The sequence below is a fragment of the Portunus trituberculatus genome, chromosome 44 (assembly GCF_017591435.1).
Source record: "Portunus trituberculatus isolate SZX2019 chromosome 44, ASM1759143v1, whole genome shotgun sequence".
Taxonomy (NCBI): Eukaryota; Metazoa; Arthropoda; class Malacostraca; order Decapoda; family Portunidae; genus Portunus; species Portunus trituberculatus.
In genome coordinates this window covers 6588054-6608053 of record NC_059298.1, presented here as the reverse complement: position 1 = coordinate 6608053, position 20000 = coordinate 6588054, and the positions used below count along the sequence as shown (strand labels likewise).

General features: G+C 40.7%; 1 protein-coding gene and 1 long non-coding RNA gene across 3 annotated transcripts in view; one reads left to right on the top strand and one right to left on the bottom strand.

Annotated features, from left to right (window-relative positions):
* LOC123518692 (Krueppel-like factor 6) overlaps window positions 1-20000 on the top strand; it is a 782284-nt gene that overhangs the window by 611760 nt on the left and 150524 nt on the right. The window lies entirely within an intron of this gene.
* LOC123518693 overlaps window positions 1-20000 on the bottom strand; it is a 581767-nt gene that overhangs the window by 482691 nt on the left and 79076 nt on the right. The window contains exon 2 of the long non-coding RNA XR_006678868.1: window positions 13546-13588. This is a non-coding gene — a long non-coding RNA (uncharacterized LOC123518693). The remainder of the gene's footprint in view (window positions 1-13545; window positions 13589-20000) is intronic.

Sequence of the window (20000 nt, the reverse complement as noted above, 5' to 3'; positions counted from 1 at the left end):
AGGAGGAAGGGAGGTAAGGAGGGAGTGCAGTGAGTGAATTGGGAGAGGTGGAGGGATCTGGGAGGGGGAAGAACGGGTGTGAGTAGAATGTGTGCAACACTTTCAAGAGGTGTATACGAGTATATATTAAAGGTGGGGAGAGGGAATGTAAAGCAAAGGGGTGCTGACAAATTCACTCTTCGATATACGGAAGGACACACACACACACGCAGACACACACACACACACACACACACACACACACACACACACACACACACACACATACACACACATAGAAGAAAGAGAAAATGACACCATGGGACAATGCCATCAGGAGACACTATACGCTGCAGACAAAGAGTTAAAGAGACAGGCGATACAAGATACAGAGCACAAGGGGAGGCAGGAGATTGACACAAGGGATAGGTGAGCTGGCCCGGAGGGGAAAAACCTGAGAGAATGGAGAAGGGCAGCAGATAAAAGACGAAGTAATGGGATAAAACTGTATAGGTAAAAAAGACAAGAAAAAAGAAAAAAGAAAAAGACCATGGCTGATGAAAAAAAAGAGTAACTAAACGAGAGAGAGAGAGAGAGAGAGAGAGAGAGAGAGAGAGAGAGAGAGAGAGAGAGAGAGAGATGAAAGAATGTATATGGCATGCAAAATGGTAGCCAGGGATGAATATAGGATAAATAGGATACATGGAACAGGTGCACGATAAGAGGGCGAATGTTAAAAAGACCAGAAAAACACACTATGAGATACAGGGAAAGGGGTGGAAAAGGGACGGGGAGCCAGGGACGGATCGAGGGGCGTAATGTCATCAATATGAATGCAGATTATATTATTAAAGAGAGGAGAAATGCTGGTGTGAGAGCGGTGTACGGGGATGAAATACTGACAGAGGCAACGATTTATGGATATTAACACTGGTGAATGTTTGCAAATGCGAGCATGTGTGCGAAAATGACATATTACTTGCGCTTTCACACCCCGCGAATGATGGGTTATGCCTTTTCATCGCATTGCTATACACATTAAAGTACGCGGATATTTATAAATCAGTATACATTTATGTTTTGTTTGTTCAAATATTTTACGAATCTGAAAAATTAACAGGCCGATACACACACAAAAAAAAAAAAAAAAAACTCCAGATAGAAAGGGCACACGCAAGGATGTAATCGCATGCACGCCACACAGGTATTAGCGTGTACATACGGATGTTGACACCGGCATAAAATAGTGGTCCCCCTCGTTATTGCATTTCCGTCACACACTCATACATATTAATGCAGGTGACCATATATAACATTCTTATTTCCGCGTACTGTAGGAAAACAGAGGGAGTTGTATAAATATTGTAGCCCACGCTGGGTTCCACTGTGTTACTCGCAGCGCCACCTTGCTGCCACAGCCGCCACTGCCACCACGGCCACGGCAGGCGAGCACAGGCGATATCATCCCTGGCGCAGCGTTCCCTTCCAGCAGGTCACCCGAGAAGGCTACACTAATACCCTCTTCCGTGCTTCGCTACCCTCTTGCTGCCTATATTATCATGACCCTTGTTTATTTAGGTCTTCTGTGTGTGTGTGTGTGTGTGTGTGTGTGTGTGTGTGTGTGTGTGTGTGTGTGTGTGTGTGTGTGTGTGTGTGTGTGTGTGTGTGTGTGTGTGTGTGTGTGTGTGTGTGTGTCTGTGTGTTCATCGCTCATTTCGTAACATTTCTTGGCCATTAAACGAACCCTCTACTTAATGACACAGAAGCCACTCGGACAGCCGGTGTTTAGTTGTGCAAAATGTCCCCAACATTTATCCAGTGCGTGGTGTTATTTCTAGGAAAAGACGCCTGAGTGCGATTTCAAAAATACTCGTAGGAAAGCAAAGTCCAGTATAATATTTCATGTGAGAGAGAGAGAGAGAGAGAGAGAGAGTGTGTGTGTGTGTGTGTGTGTGTGTGTGTGTGTGTGTGTGTGTGTGTGTGTGTGTGTGTGTGTGTGTGTGTGTGTGTGTGTGTGTGTGTGTGTGTGTGTGTGCTTACAGTGAAGCCTGTGGGGGTCTTAGGGCTTCTTGAGGCGGTGCGGTGGGTGGCAGGTGTGTGCTGCAGCGGGCAGGTAATTACACGTTGCGGTGGTAGATCTTCCTTACTCGTGTTATCCCCGGTGCTTCACTCGCCTCAAGTCACAATCACAGCTAAGGCGCACGTGGGACGCTCCGCTAGTTTAACATTAATGTAATGGAACTCTAACTAAATGTAACATGGCTTTAAAGAAACGTATCAGTGTATGTTAAGAAAAGTATCAACGCAAACATATGATATTTGCTCACCATCACTATTATTCATTCTACGCAAATATCCATGTAACTTAAGTCACGATCACCCATTTGTATAAGATAAAAATCAGTAATCTGACAGATATAGAAGACAAGAATAAACAAAGACAGAACTGGCAGGAGACATTCGCTTACAAAATCTATCAAGTATTCTGGAATAAAAGAAAATATATATATATATATATATATATATATATATATATATATATATATATATATATATATATATATATAAAAGAGAGGAAAATTTAATGGGACATATTCAAAGACAAAGGATTGTGTGTAAATATGAATAAATAATAGACACATTACCGAGCGCGTAAATAATAAATGTGAGTCAAATACTGAGGAACAGAGGCACAACAACAAACGTTAAAGTACCACCACTGATAAAATAGAAACACTGGAAATACACTTATGATGGCTCATTATTTTTTACTTAGAACACCACAAACGGCTAGTTCAGTGTGTGTCTGTGTGTGTGTGTGTGTGTGTGTGTGTGTGTGTGTGTGTGTGTGTGTGTGTGTGTGTGTGTGTGTGTGTGTGTGTGTGACTATTTCAGTTTAACATACAGATGGAATAACACGACACTTGGCGCAATTCCCACAATATCATTAATCACGCAGCTTCGCCGCGATTATAACAGAAAAGGTCTGTAATACGGTACTAATTGAGTACTTTTCAATGCGTGTCTCTCTAATGATGAACATGCCCTCACGAACTTCTTAATTGGCCAATTTAATGATATTATACTGACTAACATCGCTCACGCAGTGACATGTATATACGCTAATCACTCTCCTCGAATATCAGTATAGTGACACTTATTGATAGAATTTATATCATTATTGTTATTATTATTATTATTATTATTATTATTATTATTATTATTATTATTATTATTATTAATAATAATAATAATAATAATAATAATAATATTATAATATTATTATTATTAATTTTTCCATTTTTATCAATAATTGTAATATGTAGTAGTAGTAGTAGTAGTAGTAGTAGAAGTACCAACAGCAGCAGTAAATAGTAGTAGTAGTAGTAGTAGTAGTAGTAGTAGTAGTAGTAGTAGTAGTAGTAGTAGTAGTAGTAGTAGTAGTAGTAGTAGTAGTAGATTATCCCCCATTAAAATTTGCTAGAATATATTTGTTGTCTTTTTTTTTTAATTTGCTACTTCCCATTGCATCCTTCACCTTTGCCTGCTATTCTCTCTCCTTCCATTCTTTCCTGGCCGTGGAAGAACACTCAGCTCTGTAGGACGATGGATTTAAGAGTGTGTCATAAATTATCGTCCACCAGCGTTCGTGGAACAAGAGACGTGATGACCTGTGAGCGAAGGAGAATGTAATGGTGCAAGAAATTGCTATGGGTTGCCTGTGCAATGTAATTGTGTGATGTTCAAGTCCAAACACACACACACACACACACACACACACACACACACACACACACACACACACACACACACACACACACACACACACACACACACACACACACACACACACACACACACACACACACACACACACACACACACATCTTTTTCTCTCGACCCTCATTAAGCTGTTAGCCATGATGACCGATGTTTTGCCGGAGGTTACGTCACGTTGTCTGCCATCACTTAGTCATGGAGTGTGTATGCACTAGCGTGTCGCCACAGGTGGAGAAGAAGGTGAAGAGTGAGGAGTAAGGTGACACAGGTTCGTGTCAGGGGAAGAGAGAAAACCTTACGCTGTTTGGCGAAGGGATAGTTTGAGGGAGGTGGTGAAAGACGAGTTTGAAGAACAAGTAAATAAAAGGACTGTTAGAGAGGGGACGCGGGAAGGGGAAGCTGTTAGCTACGGGACAGGTCATGGCAGCACGGCGAAAAGGAGGCAAAAGGGTGGATAAAATATCAACACGTGTTTGGCAATATGCGTGCCAGTAGATCATTCATCGCAAACCCGCACACCAAAGCTGAAAAGAAACGCTTAATTTCAGAATCATATATATATATATATATATATATATATATATATATATATATATATATATATATATATATATATTGAAAAATGCAGTTCATTACCAAAGCTTTCAATCATGTTCATCACTAAAACTGTTTGCTTTCAATAATTCCGTCAAATATATGTTTCATGACCATAATACGTATATGATTCAAATCGTCTAGGAAGTGGGATATTACTACATCATAATGTTTACTTTTTTCCTCCTTTTTATTATCTTTCAATTTCATAATATTACATTTTAATCTATATACTCTTTGTTGTCTTCATAAAGTCAAACATTTTTTTATACAAGTATTTACTTGTTTTCATTGTGATCATCTTTTCTTTTAATTTTCTCTGTCTCGTCTTGAATCATTGCTGTCAAACTGAGTTCATCGCCTCCCTTGTACCTTCGTCAATACTTGCAGCCTGAAATCTTTTATCTTTTCTTATTTCCGGAAGAAACGCAAACTTGTTTTCATTTAAGAAGTCTGGACAGATTTTCCTCTTGAGAACTAACTTGCTCATGTCACGTAAAAAACTGAAAGATGTTTCACAGCCCACCACCCTCTAGTCATCTGCTTCGCTTGCTTTGTTCATAAGGGTTACATTCTGAACAGAATATATATATATATATATATATATATATATATATATATATATATATATATATATATATATATATATATATATATATATATATATATATATATATATATATATATATATATATATATATATATATATATATATATATATATATATATATATATTCTGTTCAGAATGTAACCCTTATGAACATATATATATATATATATATATATATATATATATATATATATATATATATATATATATATATATATATATATATATATATATATATATATATATATATATATATATATATATATATATATATATATATATATATATATATATATATATATATATATATATATTCTGTTCAGAATGTAACCCTTATGAACAAAGCAAGCGAAGCAGATGACTAGAGGGTGGTGGGCTGTGAAACATCTTTCACATATATATATATATATATATATATATATATATATATATATATATATATATATATATATATATATATATATATATATAGAGAGAGAGAGAGAGAGAGAGAGAGAGAGAGAGAGAGAGAGAGAGAGAGAGAGAGAGAGAGAGAGAGAGAGAGAGAGAGAGAGAGAGAGGGTGGGTAGGTATACGTATGAGTAAGATTGAGTTTACCTAAGCAGGTGGCGGTGCGTGCTGCAGAACAGAGCCACGTACTCGTATTCACATGCTTACATATGTATATGTGTATGTGCCATAATACTGGGATACCTGCAGAGGCTCATATGCATGTCTAATGAAGAGAGAGAGAGAGAGAGAGAGAGAGAGAGAGAGAGAGAGAGAGAGAGAGAGAGAGAGAGAGAGAGAGAGAGAGAGAGAGAGAGAGAGAGAGAGAGAGAGAGAGAGTATAGTACCACGTAGAAAAAGGGAAGAGAGAATAATTTTACCTGCACAAAAAGGGGAAACACATATATTGCTATCAACTTCTGTTTCATCAGTCAAACGGAAACGCCACTCGCTGGTTATTGTCCGTGACCAGGGCTTTCCTCCCTCCATTTCTCTCCCCTTCCTCCCTCCGTTTTTCTCCCTTCGTCTGTCTCTCCCTCGCTTTTCTCCCTTCCCATATCTTTTGCCACACGCGTCGTCCTTTTTCCCTTGCTCTCTCCCCTTTTCTCTTTTATATTTACTTCGTTACGTGATATCCCTTTGTTACATATTTATCCTTAATTTCTTATGAACGTGCGTGGAAACATTCTCTCTCTCTCTCTCTCTCTCTCTCTCTCTCTCTCTGTGTGTGTGTGTGTGTGTGTGTGTGTGAAACGATAGCGAGATTTCGAGGTTATGTGTACACGGAAGTCTGATGTTGGTCTGTCAACGAAGGATGTGTAACTGGTAATGTGTACAGGCTGGGGTTTCAAAAAAACAAAACAAAAAAAACAGAGGAATAACAAGAGGAAGTGGAAGAGAGGAAGAATAGAAGGAGAGGGTAACAGAAGAGGCGCAAGGAGGGCTAAAAAGACAGGAGAAGAGATAGGAGTGAAGAGGAGGATTGAGGGAGACGAGGATGCAGAAGGAAGAAGAGAAAGAAGGTTGTAAGGGAAGGAAATGAAGGAAGAGGTGAGAAGGTAGAGAGAAAAAGGGAGAAATCGATGAGTTGTAGAGGAAAATAGGAATGTGGAAGGATGATAAGAAAGATGTTCATAGGAGAAAGGGAAAAGGAATGAAAGCAGCGAAGTGAAGTGGTAGATGAAGAGGAACGAAAATAAGGAGAGGGAGAGAGAAAGGTGAGAGAAGAAGAGACTGTGAGGCAGCGGAAGGGAGTTCAGGAAGAAGAGAGGGAAGAAGAGGTAAAGGGAAGAAGATGAAGAGGGAGGAGGGAGGAAGGGAGGAGAGGCCTGCATGTAAACTCGCGAGTTGATCTCATTATATACAGAACTTACTTCCTGTCGAGTCTGTAATCTTATCATTGTTTCCATCTGTTGTTGTTACGATTAAGAGGACGGATGGCCTCCAGGCTGAGGGGGAATAAGACGTGCAGGAGTGTTCGGTCGCTTCAAGGTGTGTGTGTGTGTGTGTGTGTGTGTGTGTGTGTGTGTGTGTGTGTGTGTGTGTGTGTGTGTGTGTGTGTGTGTGTGTGTGTGTGTGTGTGTGTGTGTGTGTGTGTGTAATGTGTGTGTGTGTGTGTGTGTGTGTGTGTGTGTGTGTGTGTGTGTGTGTGTGTGTGTGTGTGTGTGTGTGTGTGTGTGTGTGTGTCCTAAATCTGCAAGAATGAGGTCAGTTTATGTTATATTGTTTCCTTCCTCTAGTTCTCTAATTTACATGATTTTGTGAATATGTATATTTCTACAAATATCTCTATTCCTAAGTACGATAATGTGAATGTGTAAGGGACCTGGAAGATCATATGTCACTTTTTTCATTAAGAACATAATTCCTAAGACAAGACTACGAAGAAAACGCTGATCTGATTAAAGCATGTCTAATGAAGATATTACAGATAACAATGATAGTGAGCATGAAACACAAGGTCTGGAGGATACACGGAACACATGAAACGAGCTGCTTCCTTGGAGAAAAGAGTGCACCAGGAGGATCAGGTAAATCGGCGTTTACAAAGTTGATCGCTGCCATGTGTCACCTTTGATGAATTCCTAGACGAAGGAGGAGTATATGCATGATGGGGGCCGGGAAAGACGGCACGGGGGGAGGAAAGGCAGCACAGAAAGGAGATAATTAGGAATCCTAAAGGGTGGCAGTTAGATGTTCATCACAGTATATTTCTATGTTTCGTCAGCTTTTCCGGTCAAAGACATTAAATAAAACTAAAAATAAAATTAATTTTTGTCATTTAAGAAGATGCTCGTTGCAATTATTTTCGAATGAATATTATTTGCGCGTTGATTAAATTGCCTCGGCGTGACCTTTGCGCCAAATCTGATGTGCCGTCATTAAAAGTCTCGCACTAAGAAAAAAGAATGTTTCGCGTTGAAGCCTCGCCAGTCCTCGCTGAGATACTGAAAGAGGTGAACGTGTCGTTGTTTCCACCGAGAGGATTTTCAACACAATAACATTACACCCTGCACGTTGTCTCACAGAGGTGGTGCGCCTCCCACTGCTGACACTGTCCCGCTTCAAAAACCGAGCACTTCACCCGATGCCTCTGAAAGGTTCTTAATACCGAACAAGGGCAGGAGGGATTTTACTGTACCCTGTTCTATAAAAACACGAGACGTCCCTTTGTTTTTGCCTCGATGAAAACTTGATGCCGTTTACTGCCTTTTCGAGCCGAAAGGGAGACAAGGGCCTAGTGGAGGGAAGGCAGGGGAGTGGGTGGTGGAGGCCATTGGTCCCGAGCCCAGGTGAACGGCGGCTTTATAGAGAATGATTTTGTTAGTTTTGATAGATATGCAAATTAAGCTCGGAAAGTGAAAGAGCAATTACGACTGTATTGCCCCGCACGCGGATTCAGGTGCAGGCGGCATCTGTGGCCTCTATAGCCCTACTTTGTTAGGTTCATATTCCTAGTATTAATATATATGCAAATAGCCCTCTTAGGAGAGTGTGGCTTTGCACAGTCTTGGCCTGATCTGGTGCGCAATATCTCTGGGGTTTTTTGGAGGGCGAAACGTGCTATTCATCATGGCCAGCTAGGTGATGCGCCCAAGTATTACATCAGAATGCCGGGTATGGACCAGCCTGACGGGAGACGGGCTGGCACGCACTAGAGACGCGTTCAGGGCACCACATGGACCTATGTGTCCAAAATGTGAGGATTATTAGCCATATGGGGTATGACACTTTCTTCTCTAGATGCCTCGAGCCGGTCACCTCTGGCATTACAGGACCCTTCGCGTTATGGGCGGCCAGGTACCTCCCAAACTGTATTACATTGACCCTTGGAATTCCATTTTATAACACCATTACCCGGCGAGAGCCAGACGAGGCATCGCCGCTGCTCGTTCGCTGCAAGCTGCTGCCCTCCCCGCACCAACGTCTGCCTCTCTCCCCTTGAATTCGTCAACTTGGGTTGGCTCTCTGCATCTCCCCCAAACACACGAGAGGATTCGCCTCGTGCGAAGATTCCAACACATCCTTTCACGTGAAAAAAAGGCAAATATAATAAGAATGCATATTTTCATACATAACTGCATTCATGTATCAATATATACGAATAACATACATGGAAACAGATATACACTTATACGAACATAAGTACTTACATCTATCACTACCATTATCATATAATCGTCGTTTCCTGCCTAGTTATTTCGTTTCATCTTCCTATGGCTTGAATTCTTTCGAGAGGGAAACCTCACGACACTTATCCTCCGTTATTCAATATTGAGATTGGATTCTCGTTGGGGACTCAACCGGGCAAGTTTTTTTTGTTGCCCATGGCCGGTTGTGCTCTTAAATGAGCATCAGAAAAAAATAGGACGATAACGTCACTGCCTGTCAACTCTCTTTCTTTTCCTTTAACTCTCTTTCCCTTGCCTTCCCTTCCTCTTCCCCCATTTCCCTCTTCTTCCTCACGCTGTCTCCTTAACACCGAACTATTTTTTTCTTTGCTCTTCTATTGTTTTTTTTTTTTTGCCATTACCCTAATGCCACTTAATTTTGCCTCCAATTTCTCTTTTGGCATGAAAACTTATCATGAGATTTGTGCGGGACCCTATTTCAATTAAGATTTTTCTTCCTCGTCCCGTGACTGTTCGGGCCACCACCATCAGTGTTTTATCCCCACGCATCGCTTTTCTATCCTAACCTCACAAAGTTTCATTATTGCCATAGCCGGTGAGCCTCTCATTTTGGGAGCTGGAAGAGGACGGGGAGCCTGGAAACACTATTCACCTGCTACTGTCTTTTTGGCTGTCTCAAACGGGTATACCGGCTCTCTCTCTCTCTCTCTCTCTCTCTCTCTCTCTCTCTCTCTCTCTCTCTCTCAACAACAACAACAAAACTGGTAAACAAAACACCTTTCCCTTTTCCCTACATGCACGTAGTAATAAGGGAACCAATGAATGGTGATGTTTACATTTGCTCGCGATTTATCACTCGAAATTTACTTATATACATTCCGCGCCACATTAAACAATTTGCAATATTTAATTATGATTTACGACGCACCTTTGTTGTTCACCTTTTATCAGGAAACACACCGTCACGTTCACCACACTGCGAGGCGAGGGATTATATCTTTGCTGGCACGCACGCCACATGATGCACTGACTGGTGACTAAATGGAGGAAACAAATATGACAACAATGAAGAGCAAGGGCATGATGAGTAAGAATAAGGACAAGTACATTCATAGTTGAAGAGGAGGACGAAAAGAGGAAGAGCAGAGTAATAATGATAATGATAACGATAATAATAATAATAATAATAATAATAATAATAATAATAATAATAATAATAATAATAATAATACAAATGATAATAATAATTATAATAATAACAATAATAGTAATAATAATAATAATAATAATAATAATAATAATAATAATAATAATAATAAGAAGAAGAAGAAGAAGAAGAAGAAGAAAAAGGAGGAGGAGGAGGAGGAGGAGGAGGAGGAGGACGAGGAGGAGGAGGAGGAAAATACGGGAGGAATGGAGGAGAAAGAGACGATGGAGGAGGAAGAGGCAACACTGGGTTGGGGTGGTGACATTGGAGGCTGGAGGAGATAAACAATCACGTCTGTAACACTTGTGCCTCACAAAGCTTCCTTTTCACACGTAAACTAAACAAACAAATGAAACATCTTTACTGAGAAAGCACCGTCTTCTCACTGATCAACACAAGGATGTTTAGGTTAGTGAAGAGAATTAAATTTATTCGTAACAAACATCCCTCTCTCCATCACCCCTGGCAGGACCCCACTCCTCACGCTCATCAACGCCTTTTGAGATACACAAGAAGTGATGCAACCACTGCCACATTAACCACTGTGTGAGAGAGGCGCTCGGGGGGAGGCACAACAACTCTCACTCACCTTACGCAGGCCTCTCAGAGCCGCGGCTCTCTTTGTCCCACTGGCAACTGACAAAGTATCGTGCTCTTACTATTGAGATTCGCTTTCAGTTTTCTCTCAAATATGCATCAGGATTTCGGTTTTAGAAAATTCCTTCAAACTTGGTGCTGGATCTTGTCAGGTTTTGATGAGAAAAAATAGTAATATGTCTCTGCCTATGAAATACACTGCGTATACAGGTTCCTTTGAGTTTCATATTTGTCCGCCGGCAACAGTAGCTAAGCAGCGGGAACAGAAGTAAAGAGCATGGGAGGGATGGCATGGGTAGGGTGGTACGTGACCTTGAGATACAGAGGGGCCCCTGCATTACCTCACTCAGCATCTCTCACGTTCTCCAGTCCTGTTTGGCAGCCTACGTAAGCAACATTCCTATGGTGTTCGATTGCATTTCCAATGAAGTATTTATAATTATTGATTCTGTATTCAAATTCCTCACCAGACGAGGATATGGTTCCACCATTGAATTTAAAACTCTGATAATATAATTGCCTCAAAATTTTTCATGATACATTTCACAGACTGTCAAGCAGAATGAGACGGACTGACGACTGTGACTGTGAATGGTGCTTCAATGACCTTCACTTGTGCGTCCAGTGCCATCCAAACATTACTAAAGTTACTTGCCAATTCGCGCTAAATCCTAATAATTGCGGGAAGGTCATTGTACCTTCACCTTCAGCGATAAAATGTGGCTGTTCAATAAGCAAGATCTGACCAGAAAGTTGTGAGAGCCAGTGCCAAGAGTGAGTCAGGCAAGTTGGATAGGCAAAAACTGCCACGTTAGGAGGAATGTATGCATGATGCCAATTACTGCCACTCACTACAACCACCATCACAACCACTAGGACTCGACCCACAATTTATATCATTCACCACTTTCACCATCACTACAATGCACCGCGAATTCAGACCCACATTCCTATCATTCACAAACATCATCTTTGTCACCACAGCCAACTGAACCCTACACTTTGTATCGTTCAACATCATTCATTCCTACCATCATCGCTGGCATTATGAACTCAGACTTGCAAGTATCATTCACCACTGCTACCAACATTCTCACTACCTAATCGCATATACACTTTGCATCATTCACCACCACCACCACAAACATTCCCATTAGTAGCTCCTGTTTACACTTTCCATTACTCACCACAATCACCATAATTTCTACACTATGAATTTGAACCCACAGTGGATAGAATTCTGGGCCAGTCACCATTCACGCTATTATCATCGCCTAACGCATTATTTACTTATTCATCACCACCACTATACTACCCTCTTGCGTTTCTATCATTCAATGTATTCTTATATTTATATTTTTCTTGCATAGAATGCTAGTGGGTGTCAATAAATTAATACAATTGTCTTGAATACCATGACGCGTTTCTATATTCATTCTGCTTACTATCTGGTGATTTTATACAGCCTCAGAAACATACGTGGGGAATTAAAATAGTGAAGACTGTGGCTATTAATCTTCTGACCTCCAAAGACCCTTCGTAATGTCAATAAAATTATCTAATCGTACACAAATCTTAAACTAAAAATGTGTCCCAGTATTGAAAGGGCTAATGAAGACAAAAATCACCGGTATCAAAGATCTCAAGGTACGGAAAAGTCGCCTTAACATTAACCTCGAATATTTAATCATAACTCAAGATAGGTTTGCTGATATGGTTTGAGAGGTTTCTTGCTTATGATGAAGTGTCACGGCGGGTGAAGGGTGACGAGAGAAGATGAGGAGAAGGAGGAGGAGGAAGAGTGGGGGAGGTTGTATGTGGGAGAAGAGGAACAAGAAGTTAATGAGATAGAGAGACATGTTGCTACTCTGAAGGTAAACAATAATCCAGCTATAGTGTGTGTGTGTGTGTGTGTGTGTGTGTGTGTGTGTGTGTGTGTGTGTGTGTGTGTGTGTGTGTGTGTGTGTGTGTGTGTGCTAGATAAGTGTTAATTGCCCTTTGCTAACAGTGGCAGGAGCTGAACCATCCCCTCCTCTCCTCTCTCTCTCTCTCTCTCTCTCTCTCTCTCTCTCTCGCATATCACCTCCCAGGCACTCACAATTAGTACATTAATCTGGTCGTCCATCGTGTTTTTTTCCTGTCGTTGCGGGGAATGGCAGCAATGTCTCGGTCTGTCCTCGCGTCCCATAAAGGTCTCCCCTCGCCAACACAATTTCCGTTTTCATCTTATCTAGTTATAAACAATATTTTGCTCACCATCTCATTCCTTTCAGCGGATTCACATTATCTTTCACATTATCTCTCCCATTATCTCTCTCATAACTTCCTTTCCTTCGCAACTTCGTAATTACTCTTTTTTTGCATCTCCTTTGTCGTCGCTAGATACTCATTAACTGCTCTTAATTATTATTTTTTATTTCTCCTTCATGTTAATCACTAGCGTATCTTCACTTCGCGCTTTTTTTCATGTTTTTTTTTTTTCCATTATTACCATGACCATGTCAACAATTTGCTCTTTGTGTGCATATTTTCTTTCTAAACAATTAATATCCTCATCCCTCTTTCTCCCTCTCCTTCTCTCTTCCTTTACCTTCAATCTCACCTGTCTTTCATGATACCTAATAAACATTTAATTGAAAATATCCTGTCTCACTTACCTGATGTCTGCTCTTGTCACGCCGCCAAGGTTCAAGCAATTTCCTGCGGAGTAGATAAGAGTGAGAAAGGTCAACAAAACATCACAGACACAATCTTCCTCTTGTAATATATATATATATATATATATATATATATATATATATATATATATATATATATATATATATATATATATATATATATATATATATATATATAGGAGCTTGAAGAAGAATTACAGTGTGTGTGTGTGTGTGTGTGTGTGTGTGTGTGTGTGTGTGTGTGTGTGTGTGTGTGTGTGTGTGTGTGTGTGTGTGTGTTTGTTTATTAAAGCCAATTATTAACATTTTACCAAGTAAAGGGTTATTGTCCTTGAGCAACAGACGTATTACATTCAAATACTCGGTAGCTGTGGCAATACATCTCGGTGGTTCCAGGAAAGGCAACTATAATTCAATTAATATACCTACATGAGAAATAAAAACAAAACAGAGACTGATTTAATGACACGATGATTGATTCAAGAAAAGATGCAGTTAATGACTCATAATGCCATTTTCATTGACGCAAAGAACGAACTAATATTATCTATTCATTTATGTCGAAGACTAATACAATATCTCTCTCTCTCTCTCTCTCTCTCTCTCTCTCTCTCTCTCTCTCTCTCTCTCTCTCTCTCTCTCTCTCTCTCTCTCTCTCTCTCTCTCTCTCTCTCTCTCTCTCTCTCTCTGTGTGTGTGTGTGTGTGTGTGTGTGTGTGTGTGTGTGTGTGTGTGTGTGTGTGTGTGTGTAAAGAGAAGTGGGAGAAAGAAGAATAATGTTTAGTTCCACTTAATCAATCTCTTTGAACCTTGATATAACACACACACACACACACACACACACACACACACACACACACACACACACACACACACACACACACACACACACACACACACATATCTATTGTTTTCTTCCTCGCCGCCGTAGTACCTGCACGGTGACACCCCATGGCAGTGTGACGCGCTGTCTGGCATAACACCGCTACTAATTACTGTGGAAGCTTTGTCCTGGACTCAAATAGACCGGCGATGATGATATATTATCTCATTATTTATTCACAATCTCATCTATGAATGTGATTTTGAGTTGAATAATTAATCGACAAAAAATTACAATATAGTGTAACTGTCTTGTTTGAGTGGCGATAGAAGTGCAGGTCGTCTGTGATACATATACAATTGCGTAAACTTTGTTAATTAACCAACAGTCACTATAACGAAGCGAGTGACTTCCTTGCTCCCTCATCCCATCCACCGCTCACAATTTAAATACTCTGTTTTATTTCTTTCTTTCAATTTTTTTTTCTGTTCATCCCCAGACCATGTACAGCTTTTCTAAGTAGTGATGGCAAAGAACACTGAGTTTGTTTAATGGTTAATATATGAACTTTTAACTTGATTTTTATTAGAGTTTCTAAAAAAAAAAAAAGAAGAAGAAAGGGGGCTGTAATATAAGGTTACAGAAATTAGACAATGCGTTCATGTCTACGTACTTTAGGGATGTGTACACACTACTGATTCTTTTCACTTGAAACTGTACATAGACAACTAAATTAAAAGGAGAATATATAAAATCACGAAGTACAAACAAGAATTTATATCTTCTCTGTTTTTCGCCATATTCTATTTTTGTGCTGTCCATTAGATACTCCATTAGCGAGGCAAGAAAAATCATGATGGAGCTTGTCTTGACGTAAATGGAAGATATTAACATTGCCTTTATTTCAATATTGTCACTGCCATCACTATCATAATGCAACAACAACACCAATAACTACTGATGCTCCTGCTGCTGCTACTACTACTACTACTACTACTATTATTGCAACTACTACTTCTTCCACTATGGCAACGAAAATGCCGTTGTTACCGAGGGTTTATCGGCGGAACATCGAAGTGGTCGTTTCCCTAAGCCCGGACGAGGTACTGTACTGGGTGTTATGGTTGTGGCTCCCATCCATCTTCCCTCTCTCCATCTCCATCCTCGAACCTCACTCCCTCTCTTTCTTTCCTCCCACTTCTCTCTCTCTCTCTCTCTCTCTCTCTCTCTCTCTCTCTCTCTCTCTCTCTCTCTCTCTCTCTCTCTCCCTTCCCTTCCCTCGCTTCTCCCATAAACATATGCATTGCGTCGTTATCCCCGCCGGACTGTTACGCCTCATTGACATTCCTCTGTTTGCTTGCGGGAAGCCCTTTTGTCTCACCCTGTCTTTTCTTTTTCCCTCTCTCCATCCATCCATCTCCACTTCTCCTTCTCCTCCTCCGTCTCCCTCTTCCCCTCTTGCTTCACTTCCCTCTAGATTACATTTCCTCCCTTAAGACCATCCACCATCCCATTTATTTCTCCTCGGCTGCCTTTTCTCCCAGCAGATTACCTTCCCACCATTCTTGGTTTCAGTACTTCTGATTTTCCTCCTTTTACGCTTCTCTTTCACTTCCTTGTGTCTCCAGCAGCCGGACTCTTATCACACAGATCCAACTCCTGTCTCTCTTTGTGTCGCTCTGTCTCTCCAAGAAAATGTACTCGTAGAAAACAACACTCGTATATGTTATCTAATGCGGTCAAAATGTGAACCAGACAGAGGTTGGAAACACATCCTTGGTAGGGAGCTCAGGGGGTAATGAATAGACCGGCAGCGTGTGGTCTTTGGTATGCATGACGCAAGATGGTACTCGTAATCCAAAGATTCTTGGTGGCTATTGGTTCACCAGTATGGGAGTAGTGTAAGGCCGGGCTGCAACGCGTTCCTGGTTTGAAATAGTGTACAAATATCATCTTCTTTTCCTTGATTGCCTTCATTCTGTTGAGTATATTGACCACTCAGGAGGCTTTCGTGTAATGTTGTTTTTTGCCATATCTATCTATCTATCTATCTATCTATCTATCTATCTATCTATCTATCTATCTATCTATATATATATATATATATATATATATATATATATATATATATATATATATATATATATATATATATATATTTTTTTCTTTTTCAAATAAAATTTTATAGATGATTTGCTAGTTGAATTGATAAAGAACAAAGTGTGTGGCTAAATATAGACATAATAATAAAAAAAAAACATCATAACGATATTTTCTAAAGTAAAACGATTATAGGGAGAACACTCTCTCTCTCTCTCTCTCTCTTACACACACACACACACACACACACACACACACACACACACACACACACACACACACACACTTCCATTTCCTCTTCGTCGTGCATTCGTGACCTCAAAATGCTACCAAGTGTGTCATGTGATTTGCTGAGTCTCTTTTTTTTTCCTCTCTCGTCTCTCACCACCATCACCGCCACCACCATCCCTCTCTCTGCCACCGCCCCTTTCCTAATGCTCCTCATTTCCGCTACTACTAACAATAACAGAGAGAGAGAGAGAGAGAGAGAGAGAGAGAGAGAGAGAGAGAGAGAGAGAGAGAGAGAGAATGATATAACTTTCACGGGAGCACCACCACCACATCCACCACACCGACGCCGCCCTAGACACACAGAAACATGATCCGCCCACCAACAAACTAGGCTTTTACCGGGAAATTTGAGTGGCCTGAGCGGAGAGAGAGAGAGAGAGAGAGAGAGAGAGAGAGAGAGAGAGAGAGAGAGAGAGAGAATATGACTATAAAAAAAAAAACAATGCTGAACTGTATCAAAAGTAGACGCTAAAAAATGTACATAAAAGTGATTGTATAAGTAACTAAAGTGGAAAAGAAAGAGAGGAGAGGACGAGTACGAGAAGGGGACCAGCAAGAGGACGGAGAGCAAGAAGAGGAAGAAGAGGAAGAGGAGGAGGACAAAGAAGAACGATGATAATACATGAGCAAAATTGACGTGGATGGGAGCAGCATACAAATGGATGAGGATGAGGAGGCAAGGAGGTGGAAGGGACAGGATGGCGTGCTGGCGACTGAGAATAAGCAGGAAAGAGTAGAAGTGGGCGAGGATGGGCGGCAATGGGCGGAGGAGAAAGGCAGGGTGGATGGGTGGGTGTGCGAGTAGGTGTATCCGCGTTACTACTGCACCAAGAGAGAGAGAGAGAGAGAGAGAGAGAGAGAGAGAGAGAGAGTACTATGCTTGATTTATTAGTCCCCAAAACATCTTGTCGCCTTTGTTGTGCATTCTTTGTGGTGTGCCCAGCAGGAAATTCTTCATAGAAGCATGTGTTCCTTCCTTGAATCCTCTGTTCTTTGTGGCCACAACGTGCTCAGCGAATGGTTAGCTGCACACAATACAGTTACAACCTTGTAAACTCACACACACACACACACACACACACACACACACACACACACACACACACACACACACACACACACACACACACACACACACACAAAGAAAAAAAGGAAAAAAGTGAACAAAATTGAAGCTTTCATGCATCTGTATAAACAAAAACGACTATAGCACAGAAAGACAAAAAAGAAAAAAAAAGAATAACAAAAAATGTGGATGAGGGAGTATTTTTGTATGTACCTTTTTTTTCTGGATATAAAAGGAATTTCAGAAATTCTCCATTTCACTATATATATATATATATATATATATATATATATATATATATATATATATATATATATATATATATATATATATATATATATATATATACCATACACACTTGTATGGTAATGTATAAATATAATAATATGACTTTTTTTCAATGTATATGATATTCACTACGATCCATTACTTCGTAAAACAATTTCGTTATTAATTTCTATGATGATTAAATGATGAACTGTATACTCGTATATGAAAAAAAGCTTGCTTCCCCGCCTGACCCTCCCTCAAAACACATCATCATCACACGTAATGACACAACAAACACAGTCAATCAGCGTTTTTAGGAGGATGAGGTTCGGGTGTAGATGAAAAATTGAAAGTGAAATTTCCAGATGCAGCCGAACACCTTAATCATCTATACCAGAGAGAGAGAGAGAGAGAGAGAGAGAGAGAGAGAGAGAGAGAGAGAGAGAGAGAGAGAGAGAGAGAGAGAGAGAGAGAGAGAGAGAGAGAGAGAGAGAGAGAGAGAGAGAGAGAGAGAGAGAGAGAGAGATACACAGACGGACAGACAAACAGTGAAAGTCGGACAAGGAGAAAAAAAAAATAGGCACACGAACAAAGAAATGCACACACAAAAAGAATAAGACACTGACAAAGACGAGCAAATACTATAAGATATTGTACACTACACACAAATAAAACTTTCTTCACATTGATATGTTTATGCATTGACGTAAAACAAAGCACAGACGTTTATACTCATGACCAAAGCAAACACAATCCTTCACCTCACACCGTCACGCTTATGAGCAGAAAATTATACAGAAAACACGAATAGACGGAGACAGAAATAAACCTAGCATAAACTTATATCTGATACCCAACCAAAAATAAATAAACAAAAGAAAATGAAAAAAAATAATAATCGACAAGACCAAAGCAGACAAATACCACCCTGCACTTCCCCTTTCCCACCAAAACCCGCCATGAGGCCTTGAAGAAATCAGTCAACACCCACACACTCACTCTACCTGCACCACCACCGCCACCGACAGTATGTGCACCAGTATGTATTCTCCGCGGTGCTCCCTGGCCCGGGTTACAGGGATACCCGACTCCTCCTATAGAGTACTGCCTGATCCGGACCATTTAAGTGCGAGCGGCCTGAAGGGTAATGGATAGGCGGAAGAAAGTTTTATGCGGAGCCTCGAAGTTTGTACGGCCGGGGGAGATGGCCTGCCGGGGAAAGACAGATGGGGGACGCCGAAGGTGAGTCACGGACCTCTTGGGGATGGAGGAGGAAGAGGAGGAGGAGGAGGAGGGGTTAACGGGAGGGTAGGGAGAAAGGGGAATGGGGGAGATGGAAAGAGCGGGAGGGAGGGATGAAAGATGGGAAGGTGGGGTGACGTTAGACGAGGGAAAGAGGAAGGACGAATTGAGAAAAGGAAGGGTAAGAAAGGGGAAATGGTACTTGGGAGGCAAAGGTGGCCGAGGGAAGGGAGAGTCTCTAGCGGAAAGAGGAGCAGAGGCAGTGTATAGGAGAGGGAATGAAGGAAAGGGAAGAGAACGGCTGAATGTGGTAACCCAAGTGATGCATAGTGAATACCGAGCGCCGAGTGGCAGACAGGAACTCTTGAAAGTCAGATGAATGGGTAGAATGTACACTAGGCAGCCCTGAGTGGCAGGAAGCAGCCAACCTAAGTTAGTAGGTCCAGACGACATGCAAACTCAGAATCCTGCAATAGACAATGTTCAGACTGAACGTGTACCGGACGATTTTGCAGTAACTATTATTCAACTGAATTTTGATAAGAAGTAAAATATTCAATCGATTCACTTTTCCGAGTAAGTAATGTAGCAACCATTTTGTTCATCTAATGAACTACAACACTTGACTGGTCTCCTTCGCTAT